The sequence below is a fragment of the Budorcas taxicolor genome, chromosome 3 (genome assembly GCF_023091745.1).
Source record: "Budorcas taxicolor isolate Tak-1 chromosome 3, Takin1.1, whole genome shotgun sequence".
Classification (NCBI taxonomy): Eukaryota; Metazoa; Chordata; class Mammalia; order Artiodactyla; family Bovidae; genus Budorcas; species Budorcas taxicolor.
The window spans coordinates 8455115-8481904 of record NC_068912.1 but is presented as its reverse complement, the minus strand read 5'-3'; the positions used below and the strand labels follow the sequence as shown (position 1 = coordinate 8481904).

Here is a 26790-nt window from a genome sequence, read left to right as displayed (position 1 = left end):
CGGAGGCTAGGACGCAGGCAAGCGAAGGACAGAAACGGAGTGCCAGCGCCAGCTGGGGGCCAGACCCGGTCCGAGATGGGTGGGCCCACCGTACCGCCCCAGAGACCAAAGTCACCACCCATCAGGAGGGAGTGTCCAGTCTCGGGGGTGACACTGCTGGGGCCTCAGGGTGGGATGGAGCGGGGGTGGCTGTGAGCGCAGGTGGCTGTGATTTCATGAGGGCCAAGGAGAACTCCCATGTGACCGAGCACAGTCATCCCTCCAGGGTACACACCCGCAGAGGGCAAACCTCGGGGAGGTCTGAGGGTCCGGACACCGCCACGGACACTGCAGCACCGTCTGCCATGGTGCGGACACGGAGCAAACCCCAGCGCCCATCCACACACGGCGCGCCCAAGAAGGGGTGGCATCGATGCAGCATGGAGCCATCACTCAGTCATACATAAGAAACACGTCAAGTATTGCCATTTGTCACAAGCGATGATGCAGCTGGAGACTCTTACACTCTGCGGAGAATGTCAGACCGCGTTGGACAGAGGCATGTGGAACATGGAACATAATACAAAACGAAGCTATTTGCCAGGAGAAACCGACTCACGCAGAAACCCACCTCAGGGTAACGCAAGCCCAAAGGCAGCGGTGGAGGGATGACTGCGGAGCTGCAACAACGCACAGATACGCAGGACCCTGTCTAAAGGGAGAAGCACCGAGGTTATCCAGTTCAACACAGGGAATAAGCGTCAGTGCCCTGGAGTAACAACCTCAAGTGCAAAAGAATCTGAAGACATATATGACATCCGCGATCCGCACACGCCAAACAGGATCACTCTGCGGTCCACCGGAAACCAGCGCAATATTGGGAATCCACTGTACTTGCGCAACAACCGTGACTACGACGTCGGAGTAAGCTTTCAAAAGAAAACTAACTCAGCAGGCAACGAAGTCAGCGGGAAACAGGCGAGCTATGACAATCCCACCCTGGGTACATATCCACGAAAGTCGCAACTCTTCATTCGGAGAGACACACGCGAGCCCCACGGTCACAGCAGCACCGTTTGCCATAGCCGAGACGTGGAGGAAAACCCTAGTGCCCATCCCCAAAGGCTCAGCCACCAAGATGCAGTGTCAGAGAAAGGGAGAGAATGGGATGTCACCGAGCCGTCCACAGGAGGCAGATAGTGTCACTGGCAGCAACGGCGGCTGGAGCCGCAGAATATTACCCTTGGTGAGGGAAGTCAACCAGACAAGGTCACGGATGGGTGGACTCTAAAGTGTTGGACAAATTAATCCCTGGGCCAACCAGCCACAGACTCTCAGACACAGGAAAGCCGCTTGGGGCTCCCCAAGGGCGCAGTCAGGGACCGAGGGATGAACGAGGAGCCGGGCTCAACGGATCAACCGTACCAGTACTGCGTAGGAAGGGGAGGAGGAACAAGGACACGCGGGATACCGCAGGGAACGAGATCCCACATCCTGTCATCACCCGTAATGGAAACGAGCTGAACACATAAGCCCCCCACCCCCACAGACAGGACTGAACCCCAACGCTGTACAGCGGAAACGGACACCAGGGTGCAGATCAACGACACTTCCAGAACCAGTGCTACTCCGTCGAAGTCAGTCAGTCGAGGATCAGTCCAGCAATAGGAGAAAGAAGAGCTTCCATTTTGATCCAGGAAAGCCACCCCTGGGCACGCATCGGGAAAAGACGACAAACACCCCTAATGGGGAGAGATGCAGGCATCCCCCGGGGTCACCGCAGCCCTCTGTGCCGGAGCCGAGACACGCGGGAAACGCCCGAGTGCCCGTCGGCACGTGGCCGGCACAAGAAGGTGAGGGATATCTGTACCGTGGAATATGACGCAGCCCTCAAGAAGGAGCCGCCATCGCCATGGGCCGCAAGGTCAGACGGAGCCACAGAAGGGTCCGCTCAGTGAAGTGAGCCGCTTGGATAGGGAGAAAGCTCTGTGGACTCTAACGACGAATACAGACGAATCTATGTGCAAAGGGGAAAGCGACCTTGAGACGTCGAAAACGTACATAGGGCTACCCAAGGGGAAAGGCAGGGAGGGACGAAGTTGGAGTCGGATCAAGAGATAGGAAAGACTGTGCTTACAGGAGATGAGCAACAGAGCTTTCCTCTGTAGCAGGAGAAGTGTAATTGTATCTCGCCTTCACCTACACTGGAAGACCACCTGGCAAAGAACAGGGGACTGAATCACTTTGCCGGGCACCTGAGACTCACCCAGGAATGTGAATCCGTTCTACTTGTGTTCGAAGAAGCAGGGAAAGGAGCAGGCCGTGGCTTGAAGTGGGGGGTGGGGGGAGGCAGGCCAGTGGAACAAATGGAAAGGCAGGTTCCTTGACAAGAGTGGGATTTGGAACGGCTCAGGGAGGACCGGGGCGTTGGGGGGGGGTGGGTTGTGTGTGGAGATGGGGGAGGCGGGGAGCTGGGGGTGGGATGGGTGCATGTGGGGGAGTAGGGGGACGGTGAGGCTGCAGGCTGAGGTGGGGGTGCTCTTGGGGCAGGGCTGATGCTGAGGTGAGGCGCGCAAGAGGGTTTCAGGGGGAAGGGGTGGTGTTTGAGGTGGTGAGGGCGTTGCTGTTGGAAACCTATTTCTGCCGAGGGCCGGCAGCTGGTGGACTTCTTTGGAACTCGTCCTGCAAGACATGGTCCAGGGACCCTCCAGGCAAAAGGGAGGTATGCTTGCCAGATGTGGCAGCTCCCTTGCTCCTGGCTGTGCAAACGTAGTGTGATTGATTCCTCTCGGAGTGTGGGGAGAGTGAGGCAGGGAGCTTGGAGACGGACGTTGTGAAAGATGAAAGTGTGGTGCGGGCGGCTGCCAGCGGTGGGGTATTCCTGCCAGTGCAATCCCCGAGGCCTCGGCTGGGTCCGGGTGAGGACGCGAGCCAAACACAAGAAAGGTGCCTGGACGCACGGGCGGCTGAGCCCGCAGGGTTTGGGGCCACGAAGGCTTGGCAGCAGGGCCTTTTGTGGGTGAGGTGGGGAGGGGTCCTGGGCGTCTGCGTGGGAGAGGCAGCGGGCGGCAGGTAGCAAGCCAGCGTTGGCAGGAGCGCTGCCTCGAGCGCGTTTCAGCGCGCAGACCTAGTTCGGCTCTGGGGCCCGCACCGTGGGACCAAAAGGGGACGCTGTGGCTGCATGGGCCGGGAATCGAACCCGGGCCTCCCGCGTGGCAGGCGAGAATTCTACCACTGAACCACCCATGCACCGGTGGCCAGCGCCGCCCGTCGCTGCCCCTGAGGCGCCGGCCGCCACCCGCCCGCCGCTGCTCACTGCTCGCCCGTGGGCGTCTCTCTGCTCCGTTGGAGCAGGAGACGGCGGGCGGGCGACCTGGAAGGCAGGATCCGGGCACGTGCAGGACCCCGGGGCGCGGCGCTCTCGGAGGGAGCCCGGAGCGGCGGGACGCGGGCCCACTCGGCCCGTCCCGCGCCTTCTGCGCCGACCACGGCCGCCGCGACCCTGTCGGTGTCGCGCGAGGGGGCCGGGAGCCGGCGCCGGGATCCCTGTCAGGTGCAGGCGCAGGCGCTGCGTGGTCGCTGCGGCCGCGCGCCGACGTGCCTCTCCGCGACCGCCGGGTCCCGACCCAAAGTCCCCCTGGCGGGCTGGCTTTCCGGCCGGGCCGGGGTGGGGCGCGCGAGAGCGGGCGCGGGCCGGGACGCCGGGCTCGGGCTGTGCGGGAAGCGCGAGCGCGGGAGGGCGACGCCTCCGAGCGCCTCCGCCACCGGCCCCACCCCCACCCCCACCCCCACCCCCACCCCCACCCGCACCCCCACCCCAGGACGGCGCTCAGGCCCAAGGACCCAAAGGCGTGTGAGCCTGGCTCCTGCGCTCTGGCCGACCGCGCTCCCGGGGTCCGGCTCTGACGGGGTGGTGGTGGTGAGCAGGGGCCCTTTGGCAGAGCGGCTCCTGGCTCGGGGACTGCCGGCTGAGAGGCAGGGAGCGCGCCAGGGCGGGCTTGGCTCCGGCCGGGGCAGCGGCTTCCCACGGGAACGGGCGCCGTGGCGCCGAGGTCGGGGGCGCGGGCCGGGCGCCGGTGGGTGGGCTGGACGGGCACGCAGGGCTTCCGCTCCCTCCCCAGCGGAGCACCCTTCCCGGGACGGACTCGTGCAAGGAAGGCCGGTGTGCGCTGGCCAGCAGGAAGGCTGGATGGCACGCGTCCAGGGCGGGCGGCAGGCAGGTGCGGCCCGGCCAAGAACGCACGGCGGAGAAGGGTCGAGGGCACGCGGCACCCACTTGGCGGGCAAGGCGGGGGCTCGGCCGCCTCGCTGTGGCTGGGGAGCGCAGGCGGGCCGGCGGGGCGGGCGCGGAGGACGGGGTGCCGGCCCGGCGGGAGAGCTGGCGGGGGCGGCCGCGGAAGCACGGCTGCGAGGGCGAGTAGGCCGTTCCCCGGGCAGAAGTCGGAGCGCCGGCGAGGGGAGGAGGGCTTGCCACCCGCCGCGGGGCCGCGTGCTTTGGCGCGGCCGGGGGCGGGGCGCGGCGGGGCCGTGGGAGCGGCAGGGGGAGGGTGGGGGAGGGTGGGCGAGGGTGGGCAAGGGGGCGGCAGGGAGGCAGGAAAAGCAGCAGCTGCAGCTGCAGCCAGCTGGCGAGCAAAGATGCGCTGAGAAGGACTGAAGGTTCCTGGTGTGAGGGGTGCAGGCGGCGGCGGCGGGAGGGCATGTGTGGAGAAAGGCAGTGGCGCGGGGAGGACGGGTGCGTTTGTCCGGCGGGCCAAAAGGCGGGCTTGTCAGGAGTGGGATTCGAACCCACGCCTCCAGGGGAGACTGCGACCTGAACGCAGCGCCTTAGACCGCTCGGCCATCCTGACGGCGGGCCTGGCTGGGCGCGTGGCCGCTGGCCTGGCTGGGACCCGACGCGGCGCGAGCACCGGCGCCCTTGGCGGGCCGCGCGGGGCGCCACGCCAGGCAGGCAGGCAGGCAGGCAGGCAGGCAGGCAGGCGGCCGTCCGGAGTGGGGGTCGACCGAGCCGGCGCGCGGCGGCCGGCCGAGGCGCCTGGCTCCGCCGCCGCTCGCGCCGCGGACCCAGCCGGGCCCTCGGCGGGCCGGCCCCTCCCCACCCGCGCCTCTCCTGGCCCGACGCCGGCCGGCGCGCGCCCCCCGTGTCCTCGCAGCCCCGCTTGCCTTCTCGCGCCCCCTTCTCCCGGCGGAACGCCCGCGTTGGAGGCAAGAGGCGGCGCGCGCTGGGGAGTGTCCAGTGCCCCGGGGGTCCGGGTCCCTGTCGGGGTGGCGGGCTGCCGCTGTGACCGAGGCGGGTGGTTTGGTGCGCGGTTGGGTCGGGACCCGTGGTGGCCGGGGGCCCGTGCTGGGCAAGGGGAGGCGTCGGCAGGCAGCCCGAGAGCCCGAGAGCGGCCGGGCGGCAGGCAGGACGGTCGCCGCCGTCCTCGTTAGTATAGTGGTGAGTATCCCCGCCTGTCACGCGGGAGACCGGGGTTCGATTCCCCGACGGGGAGGCAACACACCCTTTTTGGTGGCCGCGGTCGCTCTCTGTCCTGCCGCCAGGCCCCCAAGGGCCCTTCGTCTCCTCCCGACGTCTTCGGGCGAGGCGCCAGGGCGCCGCCAACGGCGGTGCCCGGCCTAGCTCCCGTCGACCCCCCTCTGCCCGTGCAGCGCTCCAGCCTGAGCCCTTTGTCGTCGGCGGGCGCACGATCGCCACGGCGGAGCGAGGGCCTCCTTGGCGACCCCACGGCCTTGCCCGACCATAGCCGGATCTGGCGGCCGGCCGGCCGCCCACGCGCCGACCCCCAGTGGCTGCCTGAGTGGGCTCCTAGGCTCGCGACGGCCCCGCCGCGCGGCTCGGCACGGCGCCCCGACGCGTGCAGCCAGGTGGGTCCCGTGTCCCCTTGTCGTCGTGGGAAGTGGCCTCGCCCAGCGCCCGGTGGAGTAGGGCTTTGGCCAGCTGGGTGCTGGAAGCTGCATGCCCCGCGTTGCCCGCCGGGGGTGAGGGCGGAGGCGTTGGCGGGCCGCGGCGGGGAGCGAAGGGCCGGAGGGCCGCAAGGCCGCGGGGGCGCCGCCCTGGGGCGGTGGGGCCGGTGGATCCCGGCCACTGCGTAGCGCTGGCGAGCTTGGGGCGCCGCGTGGCTGCTGGGGGGCGCCGGCGGCGGCGCAGAGCCTCCGGCTGCCGGGGCGTCGGGGCAGGGATGCGGAGGCGGCGGCGAGAGTATGCTGGGGCGAGCCCGGGGCCGGCGTCTGGCGGCCGCCCGGGCTGTGGAGCGTTGGTGGTATAGTGGTGAGCATAGCTGCCTTCCAAGCAGTTGACCCGGGTTCGATTCCCGGCCAACGCAGCGGGCCGACCTTTTGCTGAGTTCCAGCGCTCTCCGGGCAGGGGCGTTCGGGGGACAGAGAGGTGGGAGCAGGGAGCCAGCCCGCTGGCCCGCGGCTTTTGGCGTGTGTGCGAGAAGCCGGCGGCGCGCGCAGTGTTTTGAGGGTGCTGAAAGCAAGACGGCACGCCAGGGCAGGCGGCTGGACTTGCAGAGGCCGGGTGTGGGCAGCAAGGTGGCGCGGGCGGGTGGCATGCAGGCGCGGGGCTCACCAGGAGCAGGCGAGGGCCGAACCCCGACGCTCCCTGGTGGTCTAGTGGTTAGGATTCGGCGCTCTCACCGCCGCGGCCCGGGTTCGATTCCCGGTCAGGGAAGCCTTTCTTCTTCCTCTCCGCCTGCCACCTGCCCATGTCCTCGCTGGACACCCTGCCAGCCTTTTATTAGCCTACGCTTGCTCAGCGCTGCGCCAGAGGCCCCCGGGACCCTGCCCGTCCAGCCCAAGCACGATTCAGGCCACCTCCGCCGTCCCGCGGGGCGAAGGTTTTGGCCGCGGTGGCAACCTCGCGCCGCTTCCACCACGACGCGCCTGAGGCCTCCCATCCACCCCCCGCCTCCCTCCCTCCCTCCCTCCTGAGGGTCTGCGGCTGCTGCCCCTGGTGGTGGCGGTGATGCTCCTGGGCTCGTGCTGGTGCTCCTGCTGTGGGTGGTGGTGAGGAGGTGGGCTTGGATAGGGCGGGCGGCGGGAGGGCTGGGGCCAGGGCTGGGGGGAGGGGCGTGGGCTGTGGTGGTCGCCAGCTGGGGGCCAGCAGCGGCAGGGGCGGTGGCCACAGCCGAAGGTGAGCGAGGGGGATCTGCCTCTGGGAGTGGGGGCCGTGGCCACGGACCGCCTGCCTTGCCGTGTCCCTCAGGCCAGCCACCTCTCTGGGCGGCTTGGCCAGTGCGTGCCAGGTCCCGGGCTGGCTGTGACTCCCGTATGCCGCTGGCGACTCCAAGAGGGTTCTGGTCTCGAGTGGGCTCTGGGAGGCGGACCACGGCGCCCGGGAGGCATGGGTAGCAGTTCAGTCGCTCAGAGGCAGCGATGCCTGCCAGGGAGGACAACCCGACCATCATGCTGTTTCCCTTGCCTGACCACAGCTCTCAATCCTCCCGGACTGAGGCAAGATTTACCCAGGCCTCCCTCCCCCACTCGTAACCAAAGGTGGGCACTCGGGTGCACACACACACACACACAGAGAGAGAGAGAGAAAGAGAGAGAGCGCCCTGTTCCACGCACCCCTCCCCTAGCTATGACATCGAATAGTTTCCCATTGTCTCCGAACTGTCTATCCAGGATCCACTGCATCCCTCTCCCCACCCTGTCATCGTCTTCCCCTAGGAACTCTCCGGGAGGGTGATCGCCCACCACAGTCTCCTCTTGGCCCCGTCTCGGCTCGTCAATCCCAAAGGGTTTCACGTCCGTTCAAGGACTGTGTCCTTCGGAGGGGAAGTGGACGGCAGACGAAAGGCACCAAGGTGCGGCGAGGGCGGCACACTCGGGTGCGATGGCACAAAGGCGAGTCCCCTGTGGCAAAGGAGCCCTGTGGCCCGACGTGTGCTTGCCGTCGCCAAAGGGGGTTTCCTCGAGGCCCCTGCCGGGGCTGTGGGCGTCAGCGTGCATGGGGGAGAGTATCGGAGGAAGGTGCTTGGGGCCATGGCTGGTGGCGCCCCACGTGGATCAGGGACCCAGGCAGGGCGATCGCGAGGCGAGGGCGCGGCGGCGAGCAGGGAGCTGGGAGGCAGGCCCCGGGGTGCTTGGTCGGGGCGTCTGCGTGGACGGCCGGCGGGAAGGGGCGGCGTGGCGCTCGCGGGGACCTGGCGAAAGATCGGCAGGCCACTGGAGCAGGGCCTCTACAGAAGCATGGGCGCGGCGGCGAAGCCGTGCCAGGCGCATGTGAGAGGCTGGGACGGATCTGCGGTAGGTCAGGTCGGGGTGGGCGTGGGGGTAGGGCTGGGTCTGCGGAGCCAGAGGGAGGCCCGCAGTGGTGAACGCCAAGGCAGGGTAGGCCAGGGCAGGACGTGTGAGGGAGAGCCCGAGCTCCAGGGCGATGGTGGCGCGGAGGTGGGCCGAGCCTGGAGTCTGGTGGGAAAGGTAGAGGGGAGGCCGTGACAGTGAGGGGGCTGTGGCGTGAGGAAGATGGCGGGAGAGCACTCCTTCTGGGTGGTGTGGCGGGTGAGCGGGGGCGAGCCACACTGGTGCGCGGTGCCACAGGCTGCTCAGGCTGGGCGGCGGGCTGGGGCTCTGGGCGGAGGCTAGGACGCAGGCAAGCGAAGGACAGAAACGGAGTGCCAGCGCCAGCTGGGGGCCAGACCCGGTCCGAGATGGGTGGGCCCACCGTACCGCCCCAGAGACCAAAGTCACCACCCATCAGGAGGGAGTGTCCAGTCTCGGGGGTGACACTGCTGGGGCCTCAGGGTGGGATGGAGCGGGGGTGGCTGTGAGCGCAGGTGGCTGTGATTTCATGAGGGCCAAGGAGAACTCCCATGTGACCGAGCACAGTCATCCCTCCAGGGTACACACCCGCAGAGGGCAAACCTCGGGGAGGTCTGAGGGTCCGGACACCGCCACGGACACTGCAGCACCGTCTGCCATGGTGCGGACACGGAGCAAACCCCAGCGCCCATCCACACACGGCGCGCCCAAGAAGGGGTGGCATCGATGCAGCATGGAGCCATCACTCAGTCATACATAAGAAACACGTCAAGTATTGCCATTTGTCACAAGCGATGATGCAGCTGGAGACTCTTACACTCTGCGGAGAATGTCAGACCGCGTTGGACAGAGGCATGTGGAACATGGAACATAATACAAAACGAAGCTATTTGCCAGGAGAAACCGACTCACGCAGAAACCCACCTCAGGGTAACGCAAGCCCAAAGGCAGCGGTGGAGGGATGACTGCGGAGCTGCAACAACGCACAGATACGCAGGACCCTGTCTAAAGGGAGAAGCACCGAGGTTATCCAGTTCAACACAGGGAATAAGCGTCAGTGCCCTGGAGTAACAACCTCAAGTGCAAAAGAATCTGAAGACATATATGACATCCGCGATCCGCACACGCCAAACAGGATCACTCTGCGGTCCACCGGAAACCAGCGCAATATTGGGAATCCACTGTACTTGCGCAACAACCGTGACTACGACGTCGGAGTAAGCTTTCAAAAGAAAACTAACTCAGCAGGCAACGAAGTCAGCGGGAAACAGGCGAGCTATGACAATCCCACCCTGGGTACATATCCACGAAAGTCGCAACTCTTCATTCGGAGAGACACACGCGAGCCCCACGGTCACAGCAGCACCGTTTGCCATAGCCGAGACGTGGAGGAAAACCCTAGTGCCCATCCCCAAAGGCTCAGCCACCAAGATGCAGTGTCAGAGAAAGGGAGAGAATGGGATGTCACCGAGCCGTCCACAGGAGGCAGATAGTGTCACTGGCAGCAACGGCGGCTGGAGCCGCAGAATATTACCCTTGGTGAGGGAAGTCAACCAGACAAGGTCACGGATGGGTGGACTCTAAAGTGTTGGACAAATTAATCCCTGGGCCAACCAGCCACAGACTCTCAGACACAGGAAAGCCGCTTGGGGCTCCCCAAGGGCGCAGTCAGGGACCGAGGGATGAACGAGGAGCCGGGCTCAACGGATCAACCGTACCAGTACTGCGTAGGAAGGGGAGGAGGAACAAGGACACGCGGGATACCGCAGGGAACAAGATCCCACATCCTGTCATCACCCGTAATGGAAACGAGCTGAACACATAAGCCCCCCACCCCCACAGACAGGACTGAACCCCAACGCTGTACAGCGGAAACGGACACCAGGGTGCAGATCAACGACACTTCCAGAACCAGTGCTACTCCGTCGAAGTCAGTCAGTCGAGGATCAGTCCAGCAATAGGAGAAAGAAGAGCTTCCATTTTGATCCAGGAAAGCCACCCCTGGGCACGCATCGGGAAAAGACGACAAACACCCCTAATGGGGAGAGATGCAGGCATCCCCCGGGGTCACCGCAGCCCTCTGTGCCGGAGCCGAGACACGCGGGAAACGCCCGAGTGCCCGTCGGCACGTGGCCGGCACAAGAAGGTGAGGGATATCTGTACCGTGGAATATGACGCAGCCCTCAAGAAGGAGCCGCCATCGCCATGGGCCGCAAGGTCTGACGGACCCACCGAAGGGTCCGCTCAGTGAAGTGAGGTGGTTCGAGCGGGGGAATGCTCTGTGGACTCTTACGACGAGTACAAATGAATATGTAGTCTGAGCAGGACCCAGCCTCCTTGCCTTAATTGACCTGGTCTTCTTGCCTTGGATTTTCTGTCAATAGAGAATGAATCTCTGAATGCTTTGTCTAGGGGTGGGAGGGTGGGAGAATATACCTCCTGCCTCAAGCCCAGACTGGCTCACAATGAGCCCACATTGGCATAGTTCTTGCTAGGGAATGAGCCTGGATAGAATAGAGAGAAAATTTCAAATTGCACAAACTGGAGCAAATCATCACCAAGTGATGCACAATATGGTCGTAGCTCAGGATGTTTCTTGGGTCCAAAAAGCCTCATGCTGGGATGGCTGGGGCCTGTCAGGAAGAGTCCCTATATCTTCCCGAAAGCAAAGTGAGCTCATGCAGATGCTAGAGACTCAAGAGGCTGTTCCTAGCTGTCGTCAGCCTGCCATGGACAGAGACTCCTGACTGCGTCACCAAACTCAACTTTGTGTGCCTAACAGTAAGGCCAAACGAACGGAAACTTCAGAGTTTGGAGAAGAGAAAATTTTATTGCAGGGCCAAGCAAGGAGATTGAGTGGCTTGTGCTCATAAAAAGAGGAACTCTCTGATAGTGTTGGAGGAGAATTTTTATGGGCAAATTTAGAGTGAGGGCTGCAGGGTGTATGAGTTTTAATCAGGTGATGGTGAGGAAACAGGGTGGTGTTCCAGGAATCACAGGCTCAGTCTGAAGTTACCACCCTTTACCTGAGTGAGGACCTTAGTTTCTGCAGAACTGAAGGGTATTGTTATGTATAATCCTTGGACTTCCCTGGTGGCTGAGATGGTAAAGTGTCTTGTCTACAGTGCGAGAGACCCGGGTTCAATCCCTGGGTTGGGAAGATCCCCTGGAGAAGGAAGTGGCAATCCACTCCAGTATATTGCCTGGAAAATCCTATGGACAGAAGAGCCTGGAAGGCTACAGTCCATGGGGTCGCAAAGAGTTGGACACGACTGAGCGACTTCACTTCACTCAGGAGGAACCAGGACCTTGCCCAGTAGATGCCTTGACTTGACTTCTTGACTGCTTCTCCTTTGTTTGTGCACTCCCTCACTTCCCTGATTAGGAAGTGTTTCAGTTTGCCCTTTGGAAATCAGTGAAAGTATAGGAGGTTGAAGCCTTTTTTTCTGAAAACAAGAAAGGGAAGCAGAAAATATCTGCACTCCAGAGGGCCCCACAAGGTCCTGTTCATTTCAGTTTTTATTTAGAAACATCTCCTTGTAATTTGTTCTTTCTTTAGTCTTTTCTCTGCTGTGATGGGAAAGAGAGATATGTTTTTGTTATATCAGTTCAGTCGCCCAATCATATCTGACTCTTTGTGACCCCATGAATCACAGCACGCTAGGCTCCCCTGTCCATCACCAACTCCTGGAGTTTACTTAAACTCATGGCCATCGAGTCGGCGATGCCATCCAGCCATCTCATCCTCTGCTGTCCCCTTCTCCTCCTGCCCCCAATCGCTCCCAGCATCAGGGTCTTTTCCAATGAGTCAACTCTTCGCATGAGGTGGCCAAAGTACTGGAGTTTCAGCTTTAGCATCAGTCCTTCCAGTGAACACCCAGGACTGATCTCCTTTAGGATGGACTGATTGGATCTCCTTGTAGTCCAAGGGACTTTCAAGAGTCTTCTCCAACACCACAGTTCAAAAGCATCAATTCTTCAGCGCTCAGCTTTCTTCACAGTCCAACTCTCACATCCACACACATGACCACTGGAAAAACCATAGCCTTGACTAGACGGACCTTTGTTGGCAAAGTAATGTCTCTGCTTTTGAATATGCTATCTAGGTTGGTCATAACTTTCCTTCAGAAGGAAAAATAGTTTTCTCTCTATTCTTCTAGGGTCTTGGCTGAGATGACCCTCCTCCATCTGCTCTATAATAAAACATCAATGGAAGACTTCTCTGGTGGTCCGTTTATTAAGAACATGCCTGCCCATGCAGGGGACGTGGGTTCAATCCCTGGTTCAGGAAGATGCCACATGCTTTGGGTCAACTAAGCTTGTATGCCACAACTACTGAGCCCATGCATTGAAATTACTGAAGGCTGTGCACTCTAGAGTTCCTGCTCTGCCACAGGAGAAGCCATGCCAATGAGAAGCAGGCACACTGCAACTAGAGCATAGCCCCTGCTAACCACAACCAGAGAAAGCCCACACGCAGTGATGAAGACCCAGTGCAGCCAAAATTAATTGTATATAGGAGGTATACATATTATTAAAGTTGTTTGTTTTCCTCCATCAATTATTTTTAAATTTATTTTTGGTTGTACTGGGTCTTTGTTGCTGTGTGTGGGCTTTCTCTAGTTGTGGTGAGTGGGGGTAACTCTAGTGGCAGTGCATGGGCTTCTGAACTCGGGGAGATGGTGAGGGACAGGAAGGCTCAACGTGCTGCAGTACATGGGGTCTCAAACAGTCAGACTCGACTGGGAGACTGCAGAGCAACAGCACACCTCCTGTATACATGAGAGATACCCAGGAGAGCTGAATGGCTCCCTGAAACGGCTCAGGGCATTACCTTAAATACTATATTCCGCTAAAGACAGAAGAAAGATTTTGGAAGTGGGGGAGTGAGTTATTAGGAAAAGTGCATTAAAGGGTAAGATTGTTATGTAGGTTTTAGCCTGCAGAGATAATGATTTCTTATGATTTAGGGTGATTCTTCTCTTCCTGGTATATATAGAGATATAGCTGTACAAATGGGGATTTCCCTTCCAAATGTAACTTTCCCTTACACAGAGAAAATTCTGCTTAGCTTTCAGAGCTTGTCTAGTGTCTGCTGTTTCTAAAAAATAAGCAGTTCAAGATAATCCTTATGACAGTGAGGCATATTTTGGGGTGGTATATTCTGCTTTTCTTCTCAACCAGTAACAGAGACACCTAGGTGAGAGAGCTAATTCTTAGGTAGGTTGATAAGGAAACCAGGGACCTCAAGGAGGAGGAAGGGACAACCTTTTTCTTCTACATTCCTACATCTTTGTCATATGAGATGTTTTTTTCTTAAGCTCTGAGTTGTTAATGGCAACAATCTATTTTGCCTTAAACTAACTTTCGTTAAGCCTAGAGCTAACAATTACACAACAAAACACATCTTGCTCAAGGTATGTTTTTCCTTAAGCTCTGTACTAATGATTATGTAACAACAAGGTATCTTGTTTGAGGACAGGCTTCTCCTTCACAGAAACCTTCTGACTAATCCTATTATCTTAAGATGTGTGTTGTGGGAGTGGGTCTGTTAAGACCCTTACAAACTTGAGATATTCTTTTGATCTATTGCTAGGAACCAATTGAAAAAGTATATAGATCCCTTCTCTGGCTGCCGTCTATGGGGTCGCACAGAGTTGGACACGACTGAAGCGACTTAGCTGCAGCAGCAGCGGCAGCATAGATCCCTTGCTAAGTCTGCCCCCTTCTGATGTCTATGTCAGAAGCTTTCTCTGTCCCCTTTTCACCTTAATAAATCTTTTGCTGCACGAAGCTCTGAGTGGCTGAAGCTGCATCTTTGGTCCCGAAGCTAAATTCTCTCCTTTTGAGATGATAAATCTGACTTTGTTCACCATAAGCTATCACTAGGCTTTTCTAAAACAATGCAAATATTTGAGCTATAGCCAGTCAAATAATTTCCTTGCTCTTTTCTCCAAAATAGTCTTTCTCCAAGTTCCTATTTGTGGACTACTCAGTCACTTCTGTGGAGCCCTATACCAAAGTCATAGGTGTGGAGCCCTGAACCAAGGTCACAGGACAAAAATCCCTGCAAGTGACCAAGCCCCATAGGAACTGCTGCCATGAGCCTTCGGATCTAAACCAGTCAGTTTCCTGACTCCATATCAGGCAAAATACCCACCCCATTACCCATCCTGTAGCATCCTATGTGCATGCATGCTCAGTCACTTTAGTTGTGTCTGACTCTTTGCAACCCCATGGACTGTAGCCTGAAAGGCTCCTCTGTTCATAGAATTCTCCAGAATACTGGAGAATGCTGGAGTTGGTTGCTGTTCCCTCCTCCAGGGGCTCTTCCTGACCCAGAGGTCAAACCTAGGTCTGCATGGCAGACAGGTCCCTGAGCTACTGGGGAAGCCCATAGCACCCTAACCAGTTACCTAATGCCACCATTCCAGTAGGAATTTTCTCTGTCTTGAGGCTATAAAAATTGGCTACGAGCTTGCGAAAGGTTCAGATTTCCCTTGCAGTTCTAACAGGGTCTCCCACTGCAATAAACCTTATTTTCCTCTCATTCTGCCTTATGTTTGGAAATTCTTTTCCAATCCATGCACAGACCACACTATTTTGGTGGCCTATACAGGGATTTGGGGTCTCTTCCCTCACCTGTTCTTTCTCAGAGGAGCCCTCTGTGAGCAGGCAAGAGCCTGTGGCAGCAACTGAGGACCTCTGGCCAGGGTTACCGTCTGGTGTATTCCAAAGGCCCTACTGCCGACTGTGCCCCAGTAGCTACCACCCAAATGGGTGAGTCTCACTTTTTGACTTCTTTCTGTTAGGTAGGTAGAATAGGGAAAAGGAGTCCAAAATGGCAGTGGCTAAAAAACAAGGAAGGTCAAAGGAAGGTCCGAGGACCAGAGAGAAGACTTCAGGTAGAACAAACAGCACTCCTGGCTAAGCTCAATCTGCAAAGGGCAGGCCTGGGGGAGGAAAACATATAAAAGGAGGAGCCAAAGCGCTTTCTCTCTCTCTCTCTCCCACGTGCGTGCACTCTTTCTCTCTCTCTCCCCCTCTCCCATGCGCTCCTCCACTGATTTGCCTAAGAGCTATAACATGGTTTGTCCAAGACCCGAGAGCTGTGATGCGCCGAGGGCTTTAATGTCCGCTGCTCCAAATCTTTGCTGTGATGAGACAAAGAACTGAGGAACACACGCTCATGTGACATTTCCAAATGATGACTAGGCCAATCAATATTGTGCAGGCATGGGTCGGACACTTAAGAGACATTAGGGTGTCTGCCGCTTGAAAGTTCCCTTGAAGGATAAGGGAGTTATGGGATGGACCAGACCACAAGGGCATCCACCCTCAACAAGACAACTTGTGTGCTCCGTGTCAGGCACATATTACTTTGAGCAAAACAGCCCATTGTCCCCTGGCCGCTGCTTCCCCGACAGGATTGTAAGGTGGAATCCTCAGCCTGTCTTCCCTGTCACTTTCACTTCTTTTCCTTTCCATCTGGGTTGATTTAAGGAGCCTAGGTGTTGCCTGTGAGCCATCCCAAGAGTGCCTTCCACATTTCAGGGAATTGCCAAACGGTGCTACCCACCGTGCTCCCAGGTGCTCCCAGGTGCTCCCAGGTCTTTCCCAGCCTGGGTCACATGGTTCTTTAGCTGCTAGGTTCTCAAGGGTCACCTCTCACTGTCAGATGCGACTCTTAGGGTGATTAGCCGTTTTGGGCCATTAGTCGCGTGGAGAGATCACTGGGACAAAGGGATGCCTTTCTGTAAGCTGGTGACTAAGTACTTGCAGTCTAAGGCATGTAGGCTAAGAATGGTATATCCCAGGAACCGCTCTCAGACACAGCCCTTGCCTACATTCTCAGGAACTGAAAAAAATTTGATCTTGAAAATCTCAAAAAGGACTGGCCCCCAATATAAATAGGAGGACAAAAAAAAAAAAAAAAAGCCCTCTGAATGGCACACCAGATTGTAGCACAATCCTTCAACTTAGTCTCTTTTGGCACAAGCAGGAAAGGACTCAGAGGTTCCTGATGTTCAGTCCTTCACGGCCCTTAGTCAGAATTCAGATTTGAGGGACTCATGCCACATGTGTCTTTCTGTTGTTGCCTTATCCCCATCCCTCTCTGTCTCCTTCTCCATCAGATTTCCTAGATGACCTCTACTTGACCTTTCCTGTCCATGTGCACATGTGCTAAGTCACTTCAGTCGTGTCCGACTCATTGCAACCCTATGGACTGTTGCTTGCCAGGCTTCTCTGTTTATGGGATTCCCCAGGCAAGAATCCTGGAGTGGGTTGCCGTGCCCTCCTCCATTAGTATCCACATTTGATCTCTGTTGTCAGAGACAAGGAAAGGATTCTGAGGTCTCCTTTGGTCTAGGACTTTCTCCTATAATCAAACGCCTGAGGGATCAAAAAACACTCCTAACATTCTAAAGAAGCTCCTTCTAACTACTCCTACCTCTCAGGGTGGGAAGGGACCAAACTTCCCCCACCCCTCCAGATTCTGATCATAGGAAGACCTCACCTCCCCAGAGGGACAGTCTCTGCTGGGACAACATCTTATCAGTCAGTCTGCCCTGTTATCAGAGCCGATTTGAGTGCTGTCTAAATTTTAGCTCTGAGTCCATAACCACAGAAAGAAAAAGACAATATGGCCATGATATTAGACTCTGGAGAAAACTGGTTAAAATGAAACCTTTTTGAAATTACAAAACTGTTCTTGCATATGCAACTAGAAAAAGTTAGCTTGTTAAACAAAAATATGCCTAGGAGAAAGCTTGAAGTTAACTTATCATGTCCTTTGCCTGAGACTTCAGCATTAGGCAAATTAGAACCTCAAGCCAAAAAAGTGGGGGAGGGTAAAGAGACAGTACATCTCAAGTGGAAAATTATGAGATCTCTCTCTGTATTTATTGTATGTCTCTGTGTGTGTCTTTGTCTTTGGGTAATATTGCTGAAGTTAATTTGTAAATGAGCTCTAATTTAACTGGCCTAAATAAAAGTAAATGCTTACAAATAAAACAATTCTAAATACAATAGAAATTAAGCTAAATGAATTTCAGCTTTGTGCAAACTGGGAGATATTTAGTATTAAATTCATATTTGGTATTAATGCTTGTTTGCTAACCTAATTATTCATAATGATCTGGTATGTCCTGGTAAAATATCAGTCCTAATTCTAGTTATTATCTAAGTGTTGCATGTAACAGCAGTAACCAAGTTACTTTTTTAAAAACAAACTTTTTATGTGAACCATTTTAAAGTCTTTATTGAATTTGTTACAATATTTCTTCTGTTTTATATTTCAGTATTTTGGCCAGGAGGCAGGTGGAATCTTAGCTCCCTGAGCAGAGATCAAACCTGTACCCCCTACATTGGGAGGTGAAGTCTTAACCCCTTTACCACCAAGGAAGTCCCCAAGTTACTTTTTTTCAGTTGCACTGTAGTCAGATTTTAAATATGCCTTCTTGTCATCATAGAAAACTATGGTTTCACTCTGATGCCTTTGCAAAACATGTATATATAACCTCTTCAAGATTTATGGACAGGACTTTCTAAGGTTAAATTTATAGTAAGCTGGTATCAGACTGGAATTTGGTTTTCTGTCTCTGTTAAGAGAACAAGGTTTACTTGGAATGTGGCTTTTGATAACAGACTATGTGAACTTTTTTGCCTTTAAATAATTTATGTTTGTTTCTAAAGCATTTTGTTACTTTGGTAAAGTAAATAAATATCATTTCACAATTATCTATGAAGATTATGGTACATGTAGATAAAACTCATTCTGCTTCTACGAAAAATTAACCCCTCACTGTCAGACTTTTGCTATTCCGATGTCCTTAAAACTTGACATTAATCTACTCCTCAATCAGGGAATTTAAAATGGGTAAATAATTGCTGTAAATCAAGCAATCAGGGCTTTGGAAATCCAAGAAGGCCACTTAGTTTCCCAGCTCCCTGAAAAACCACATTTTTATTTGATGGCTTAAACCCTTTTCTGGCTGTAGTGTTAATGCCCTCACAATGAAAAAGAAATTATATTTCACTGAATCTTAAATTCTAGTTATGTTAATTAAGGTCTGTGTTTACTATGACTCATTTCTGAGATAGTTGTTTTGTTATATTGCTAGAAGGTTTATTTAAGCTATTAAAAGAGACACTCTAAATTTGTTTCTAAAGCATATCTCAATAATCAGTCTTTGGATGAAGACCAGATGCCCCATGATTTACAAGCAGGAAATTAACACCAGGCTACAGTCGTTTAACAAGCTGTCAGATGGCCTGGGGATGTAATGAACTATGCTTAATGGAAGTTCTGGACGAACATTCTTACTTTTGACATTACTAATAACAGCTAGGTATATTATTTTCTATGTCGCTTGTTTCAGAAGATTGTTTTTTACATTACCAAATGTGTGACTGAGTGTCTGATAAAATGCTGATATATACTTTCATATGAGATCAGACATGGGAAGAAGCAACAAGAGGGAATATTTTCCTGGACCAAGAGGCTAGTAACACAAGTGTGGTCCAGAGACTTTTGCTACTTGCAAGTTCTGGTCCAATAACAGCACATTGCGAGGCCTATCAACAAAAGCTTCGACAGAACTGGGAATGAGCATTCCTAGCACCATGGGACACAATGGCCATGAAATGCCCCCACACCAGGGTCAAATTTATGACCCAAAGGGGTTCTGCCAACTGGAAATTGCACTTGCCATCTGCCTCTACAAAGATTAAATCATGACCCCTGCAAGCTTCTGACCTTCAGGGTCAGCTGAAAGGAGTTCAGGGTGGTGATCAGAGGCACGGGGAAAAACTGGAAGAACAGGCCTTCAGACAGTCAGACGTTTTCAGGTAAAGAATTTTATGAGCATCTTCTCATACTTTGAAAAACACTAACCTCACAGACTGCGTTCTGGTCCTGGTCCTCCTGGCCAGCCCCTCTTCTATACCCTGAAGCTTTTCTACGTCTATTAATCTTTGGGCCATATATCTTTAACCTTCTTATTAAGTTTCTTTCTTCTAGAATGCAACAAATAAATCACCAAGTGGTGGTAAGACAGGGATATCACTCTGCCAACATCCAGACAATGCTGGAACAAGCTGCCTTATCATTTCATAGACTCTCATCTCCCTCCATAATTGCCCCCTGACAGAAAGTGGGCATTGGGACCCAGGACCCTATGACACCCCTCTCCAGCTTGAAGAAGTCAGAGAGGTCATCACCTCTCTCCCCAATGAGTCTGGGTCCCCAGACTGAGTCCCCATGGTCTATCCCATAGGTAGACAGTTACAGTCATGAGCAGGCTGTTAAGGGGCCAGAGATATGGCCCACAAGTAGAAAGAGGGGGTAATGTGGAACCCTATATCAAAGTCATAGGTGTGGAGCCCAAGATCACAGGATAAAAATCTCTGGGACTGACCAAGCCCCATAGCAACTATTGCCATGAACCTCCGAATCTAAACCAGCCAGTTCCCTGACCCCATATTAGGTAAAATAGCTACTGTATTACCCACCCCATAGCATCCTAACCAATCATCTATGGCCACCATTCCAGTAGGGATTTTCTCTATTTTGAGGCTATAAAAGTTGGCGACCAGCCTGTGAAACGGCTCAGCTCTCCCTCGAGCTGCCCTGCCGTTTTAACGGTAGCTATCACTCGAGCTTTATTCTCCTCTCATTCTGCCTATGTTTGGAAATTCTTTTCCAACCTGTGTATGGACCATGACCACTTCCAATTTGGTGCTGCTCAGTCGGAACTGATTATTGCTCAAATGAACTCTTAAATTTTTAAAAAATATTTATCTTTTAACAGTTTCTTTTTGTGCAAATGACGGTGTAAGGCTTCAGAAAGAGTCTCCCGCAAAATGCCATTTTTGCGTGAGAATTATTTTACGCTAAAGGCAATGGAAATCAAGCCGGACTCTGTTGGGCCCTCCCCATATCTGGTGGCCTCAGCCTGCAGTAGCTTGAAGCAGGATTTCAGTCCCTGGGAGGCTGAAGTCAGGTTGTGGTAGTGAGAGCACTGAACACTAGCCACTAGACTTCGAGGGACAGTGGCCTGTGACAAGGCCTCTGCCTGAGGGCTTTGTAGAAATGAATTCCCACAAAGATATGGAAAATAGTGTAACAAGTAAAACATTTATTAGGAGGAAAAATGGTATGTGTGAATAGGCACACAAGGGCAGACTCAGAGAGACAGCGCCATGGACCTGTGGTAGTTTGAATCACTTACATTGGGCGAATCTTCTAAGTTTCCTTTGACTGATCACCTTGCTTTGCCTGAGTCCCTGTTTGGTTTATCTCAGGGTCCTCCCGTGTGTGTAGACACATCTCTTAGCCAAGATGAATTCTATTGATGAGATCTATGGGTAGGTTGACATCACCTACTTTGGGGGGGGTGCCGCCTCCCTTTCTGATCTTCAGGGAGGCTTTCTGCACGTGTGTAGTCCAGATGGTCTCCATGACTTTGAGAATGAGGAAAATGTGGTCTCTGTCTTTTCATCTGAGCAGGGCTCAGCTTCCACTATTATCCTCCTGCTATTATCTTCATCTTAGAGTATCCAGAGGTACTGAGAAGACTCCAGTTTCTCAGCCCGGGGTCCACTGTCTCCTGCCTCACTCCTGGGTAAATAAGCTTTTCCGTGTTCCTTGTGCTTTATTTGTAGGGAAGAGGCTTCAGCCACCTAGAAATTCTCTGGTTCCAAAGGGCAGATGCAAGCTCTGATTAGGGAAGAAGTGAGGGAATGCAGAAGCAAAGGAAAAGCTGTCAAGAAACAACACTGTAGTAACATAACACAGAGTCTAGTTCCTCCTCAAGGGATGTACCTAGCAATATGACACATATCTTTAAGTTCTGCAGAAACCAATGCTGAAAAATTGGCCTCTCTGCACCAGTGCTGAATCAAATCTCAAAGAGAATTTTGGGTGAAGTAGGAAAGAATAACTATCGCTTTACTGGGCAAAGGGGAACACAGCAGACTTGTGCCCTGAGAAGCTGTGTTCCAATCCAGGAAGATCTGTTCAGGAGTTTTACAGGAATGGTTCAAAGGCAGGGTTGTTGATAAAATTAGGGTGTGTGCAGGGCCTTCAGTCCTTTAGTCTGGCTGGAAGTGGCTCTGATTCTCAAGGATATCAAACCCTAACCTCTCTGGAATGAGTTTTGTTTCATTATTAGTTCATATTCCACATGTTAGAGGTTTTAGTTTTGTAGACGAGCTAAGAACGTTATGTATATCCCTTGAAGCAGAACCAGGACCCTGCTCCAAGGCCATACTATTGTTTCTTGGCTGCTCCTCTCCTGACTTGTCTCTGTATCTCCTCACTTCCCTGCTTAGCAACTGTTTGAATCTGCCTTTTGGGACAGAGGGAAGGCGCTGAATGTGGAGTCTACTCCCTGCAAACAAGGGGCAGAGGGCCCTGAAAAGCTTCTGTGCCCATGAGCCCTGCAGGCTCCTGCTTGGTTTCAAAACTAATCTTCCCCTTCACCCCACCCCCTGCTCCAGGTGGAGGATGGTGACTTCATGCTGAGCACCGGATTCCTGGAAGACTGCCCTATTACCTCACCATCCACCAATCAGAAGAAAGTCATACACCATGCAGCTCTCACCCCAAATTTTCCTTATAAGAACTTTTTCTCCCAAACTGAAATCAGACATCCTAGTCGGTCCTATTCTTTGGGTAAGATACGCTGGCTAAAGCTGAGTTGGAGAACTGTGATTGGTGGATGTTAGGTTGCCCGCACAGGCGTTTTCTGTCAGTGCAGGCTGACGTAGATTTACGTGTGTAGTGTTGTGAGCTGGGCCCACAGTACGGAGGGCAGTCTCCATGTGAAGGATCCTGATATGTAAATTAATTTTACTGATTCCACGCCCCTTTGATCACACTTTCCATTGTATTGAGAGGATTGATCAGCATTAAAGTATTGGCACAACTCTGAGCTACCATAGAGTCATATTGGCTCTCTGGCTGGAATCTAGAGGTTAGGATACTGAGGTCTCAGTCCCGTAAGTGGCAAGTTTCATCATCCTGTCTTTGGCATTCTAGGTGAAGGTAGATCATTTGTCTGGCCTCCTGCAGCTGCACACGTGCCTTTAAGAGAAAATGGATGAGCACCAGGGAGACTATCAACAAGATTAGAAGCAGAATAATTCCCAACGTTTGCAGAGTGCTCAAACACCACAGTCCCCTGGCCCAAAACAACTTAGATCAAATAGATCAAAGAAAGGCTGCATCAAAGGAGACACTTGACTAAGCAAAGTGACTTCTCAGTTATCTCAGGTAACTGAGTTTCAACTTCCCCAGAAGTGTTAATCCAACTACAGCAAGTGGTGTTGGCAATGGACAGACACTTCTTGCTCCTCTAAAAGATATCAAGGGCTATCCTATTACAAGAAAAACATTGGCCAGAGAATCCAGGGATTTTGGTTGGGCAGCTATTGTTTTAACAGTAGATTTCTATGATATCTTCAAGACTTAAGGGTAGGTTCCTAATCACAGTCTCATTAACACTGACTTCTAGCCTAGGAAATAGGGATCTGCCAAAGGAAGAAACAAATTTTAATTAATTAATTAATTTTAATTGGAGGCTAATTACTTTGTAATATTGTAGTGGGTTTTGCCATACATTGACACGAATTGGCCATGGGTGTACATGTGTTCCCCATCCTGAACCCCCCTCCCACCTCCCTCCCCATCCCATCCCTCAGGGACATCCCAGTGCACCAGCCCCGAGCACCCTGTCTCATGCATCGAAACTGGACTGGCCATCTATTTCACATGGTAATATACATGTTTCAATGCTATTCTCTCAAATCATCCCACCCTTGCCTTCTCCCAGAGTCCAAAAGTCTGTTCTTTACATCTGTGTCTCTTTTACTGTCTCTCATATAGGGTCATCGTTACCATCTTTCTAAATTCCATATATATGCGTTAATATACTATATTGGTATTTTTCTTTCTGACTTACTTCACTCTGTATAATAGGCTCCAGTTTCATCCACCTCATTAGAATTGATTCAAATGCATTCTTTTTAATAGCTGAGTAATATTCCATTGTGTATATGTACCACAGCTTTCTTATCCATTCATCCGCTGATGGGCCTCTAGGTTGTTTCCATGTCCTTGCTATTATAAACAGTGCTGTGATGAACATTGGGGCACACGTGTCTCTTTCAATTCTGGTTTCCTCAGTGTGTATGCCCAGCAGTGGGGTAGCTGGGTCATATGGCAGTTCTATTTCCAGTTTTTTAAGGAATCCAAAGGAAGAAAAATTTGAATTGTGGATGCCTCCTGGTAATTCCCATCTGATCTGTAATGTAAATAGATAGGTATAACCTAGTGTGAAGCCTTGGTTTGACTGTGGACAGTCAGAGACATAGTTAGCTCAGACCACAGCTTCCCACCATTTCCTAATTATTTAAACACTGAGTTTCCCATGTGTGAAGGGCACTATCACCCATAGACAAAGATAAACCTGGGAACAGTGCAGGTGTCCTACCAAAGGAAATATTCCCATGGTGGAGAATGCTGGAATAGGAGTGCAGAGAGGTCAGATGATTTATGACTAAAGAGTTAAGGGTCTGTAGATTGCACAGAGTATTGTTCTGATTTCTTTTTGTAGAGTTGTCAACTGGAAGCAGAGAAATTGACCTGCAGAGTCAGGGTTAGGAGTCGGGACTTCATTTGGTCCAAAGAAACTGAGGCATTGGAAATCAGGGAGAAGTTTGTAACAGGCAGAACTACAGGATTACCAGTATCATAGTAATTGTTGCTTTGGTGGCAAATTTAATAATCAGGTAAGTCTCCCCTTTTGCAAGAGCCCCAGAAATACAGATGATAGCTTTATCTTTACAAGTGACAAGAAGGAAAGAAGAATGGTGAAGCAGGTACAAAGGGGAGAAGGTGTTTCATGATGAGAGTCAAAGGGACTAGGATTCTTGCCCGTTACAGTGTCTTGGGCGCAAGCAGTCTACTTCATGATGTCAATAGCTTCTCATTCTAGTAAGCTTGATTGTGAGTTCTCCACCATTTGTACAGAACCAGATGTCAGGTGGACACTTTTCCAGTTGTGAAATGTACGTGCAAGGTTTTGATGTCAAAAGCTCAGCTTCTCTGTACACCAGTGCTCAATAAAATCTTGGAGACAGTTTTGGTTGAAGCAGAAAAGACTAGCTTTTTTGCTTTGCTAGGCGAAGTGGGCCACAGCAGGTAATGCCTTCAAAACCATGTGTCCCAACCTGGGGAAGATAGTGAGAAGTTTTATAGTAATTGTTCAAAGAGAGCGTGATTAGCTTGTGCACATTCTTCTCATGGGTTGTTAGTGATGTAAGTAGGAGTTAATATCATCAACCTTCATGGTCTGGGATCTAGATGCTTGTGGGCAGCATGTCATCTTTAATCACTAACTTCTCCCACCTGGACGGGGTTTCAGTGTCTGCAATATAGCTCAAAGGTATTGTTGTGTGTATCCATTGATGGGAAATAGGACCTTGCCCCAAGGCTACTCTTGACTGTTTTTCCCTGGTTTCGCATCCCCTCCTTTCCCTAATTAACAATGGCTTGAATATGCCCACTGGAACTTAGGGAAGTTCCTGGAGTCTGAATGAAGGCTGTTTACTGTAACCAGAGAAATTTGGGACACAAAGGCCTTGTGCCCAGGAGCCCCACAGGGCCCTGCATGGTATCAGTTTGCCACCAGTGATTTGGCAACAGTGTGCTGCTGCTGCTGCTGCTGCTGCTAAGTCACTTCAGTCGTGTCTGACTCTGTGCGACCCCATAGATGGCAGCCCACCAGGCTCCTCCATCCCTGCGATTCTCCAGGCAAGAACACTGGAGTGGGTTGCCATTGCCGTCTCCAATGCATGCATGCATGCTAAGTCGCTTCAGTCGTGTTTGACTCTATGTGACCCTATGGACAGCAGCCCACCAGGCTCCTCTGTCCACAAGATTCTCCAGGCAAGAATACCGGAGTGGGTTGACATTTCCTTCTCCAGGCAGCAGTGTGAGTGGTCAACAATTTTTCATATTGCCTTTCCATGAATCTCATTTTGCAAAAGCATCAAAGTAAAATAATAACTGTCTGTCAATGACAGAAGACTTTAATACCCATGGATACAAATCTGATGAGACGTCATCTCATAAGGAAATATAGTTAATTCTATGCTGCGGCTGCTAAGTCACATCAGTTGTGTCCAACTCTGTGCGACCCCATAGTCGGCAGCCCACCAGGCTCCTGTCCCTGGGATTCTCCAGGCAAGAATACTGGAGTGGGTTGCCATTGCCTTCTCCAGTTAATTCTATGACATAAAGTAATTTAGGATGATTGGACAATAAAAGTATTGAAAATTTTCTAACACCATAAAACAATTTCTGGAATACCTGTATTAGTAACATATGTACTCATACCCATTTACCTTAAAAAGGTTTACCAACACTTTTTATTTGACAGTGTTTCACATATCATTTAATGTAACAAACAAACATAGTTTAACATCTCTCCTTTATAAGTTGAGAGACAAATCGCTTGAGCATTCCAGGGGATTTTTGGGAAATCTCAAAGTTACTTTGAGGTTAATAAGAATCTATTTAGAATTTGGGGACTTGAAGATGGCAAAAAGGCTCGAATATTTGACTACATAGGGTCACAGATCATTATGAAATAATACTTATCTGTTTAAGTAGAGTGATACTAAAAGATTTTAAAGGCCAAAGAGGAAGGTTATAGTTGTGAGCAAATCTTTGCTTTTTTAAATGAGAAGACTGAGTTTTCTTAAGTAAGTAAAGATCTGATAAAGACAATATGAAACCAAGGAAATTGTTTTGGTAAGACTCAAAAGCTTAGCTTTCCAAGTAGATTACCCAAAGTGCTAAAAAAAAAAGACTTTCCCAATTTCTTATCAATAGTGCAATAACAGTTTGTTTTTTTAAACAGAAAACCAAATTCTAATTTTGTACCAATTTACTTGTGATATTAACATTTAAAAAACCTTAAGTAAATCTATCCCAATCTTAGCCATATTTTCCAGCTTGACCACAATTAAAACTGCTTTCCCACAAGAATCCTTTCCCACAAACATTCTACAGTGTTTTTTACATCCATTCAAGTTTTTTCCTATGTTTTTCCTTTTCTCATTCTGGAACAATCATTTTAGATTAGGACAAAATTACTCTCTTTTTCCCTTAAGAAAAATACATCTCCACATCTTACATAGAGATATTTCCCATATTAGTTCTGTTAATTTCATGCATTAATTATAATTCTCACCCTTACAATCCCTTAGTTCCTAGTGAAAACTAAAAAGTAAGTAATTGTGGACTGTCTGTTGCACTAGCGTTCTGTGAATTGGCAAATATACAAAAAACATTTCATAATTTTTAGAAGTATATTCTTCCTCATAGTAAAAGTTTTCAATGTGCCAAAAACCATGTTTACTAACTGACCCAAATATCTTTAGTCTCTCTGTAAAAGGAAGCCAAAAGCAGATAAGCCTATGTTCAGTAATTAATGTTTCAGAATTTTATCTTATTTGGAATGATCTAGATATTCA

General features: G+C 52.2%; 5 non-coding genes across 5 annotated transcripts; 3 read left to right on the top strand and 2 right to left on the bottom strand.

Annotated features, from left to right (window-relative positions):
* Nucleotides 1–3157: 3157 nt before the first annotated feature.
* TRNAG-GCC (transfer RNA glycine (anticodon GCC)) lies at nt 3158–3228 on the bottom strand. The gene has a single exon. It is a non-coding gene; the product is annotated as a tRNA-Gly (tRNA).
* Nucleotides 3229–4743: 1515 nt separating this feature from the next.
* TRNAL-CAG (transfer RNA leucine (anticodon CAG)) lies at nt 4744–4826 on the bottom strand. The gene has a single exon. It is a non-coding gene; the product is annotated as a tRNA-Leu (tRNA).
* Nucleotides 4827–5396: 570 nt separating this feature from the next.
* TRNAD-GUC (transfer RNA aspartic acid (anticodon GUC)) lies at nt 5397–5468 on the top strand. The gene has a single exon. It is a non-coding gene; the product is annotated as a tRNA-Asp (tRNA).
* A 759-nt stretch (nt 5469–6227) lies between these two features.
* On the top strand, nt 6228–6299 carry TRNAG-UCC (transfer RNA glycine (anticodon UCC)). Its single transcript has one exon. It is a non-coding gene; the product is annotated as a tRNA-Gly (tRNA).
* A 278-nt stretch (nt 6300–6577) lies between these two features.
* On the top strand, nt 6578–6649 carry TRNAE-CUC (transfer RNA glutamic acid (anticodon CUC)). Its single transcript has one exon. It is a non-coding gene; the product is annotated as a tRNA-Glu (tRNA).
* Nucleotides 6650–26790: the final 20141 nt, after the last annotated feature.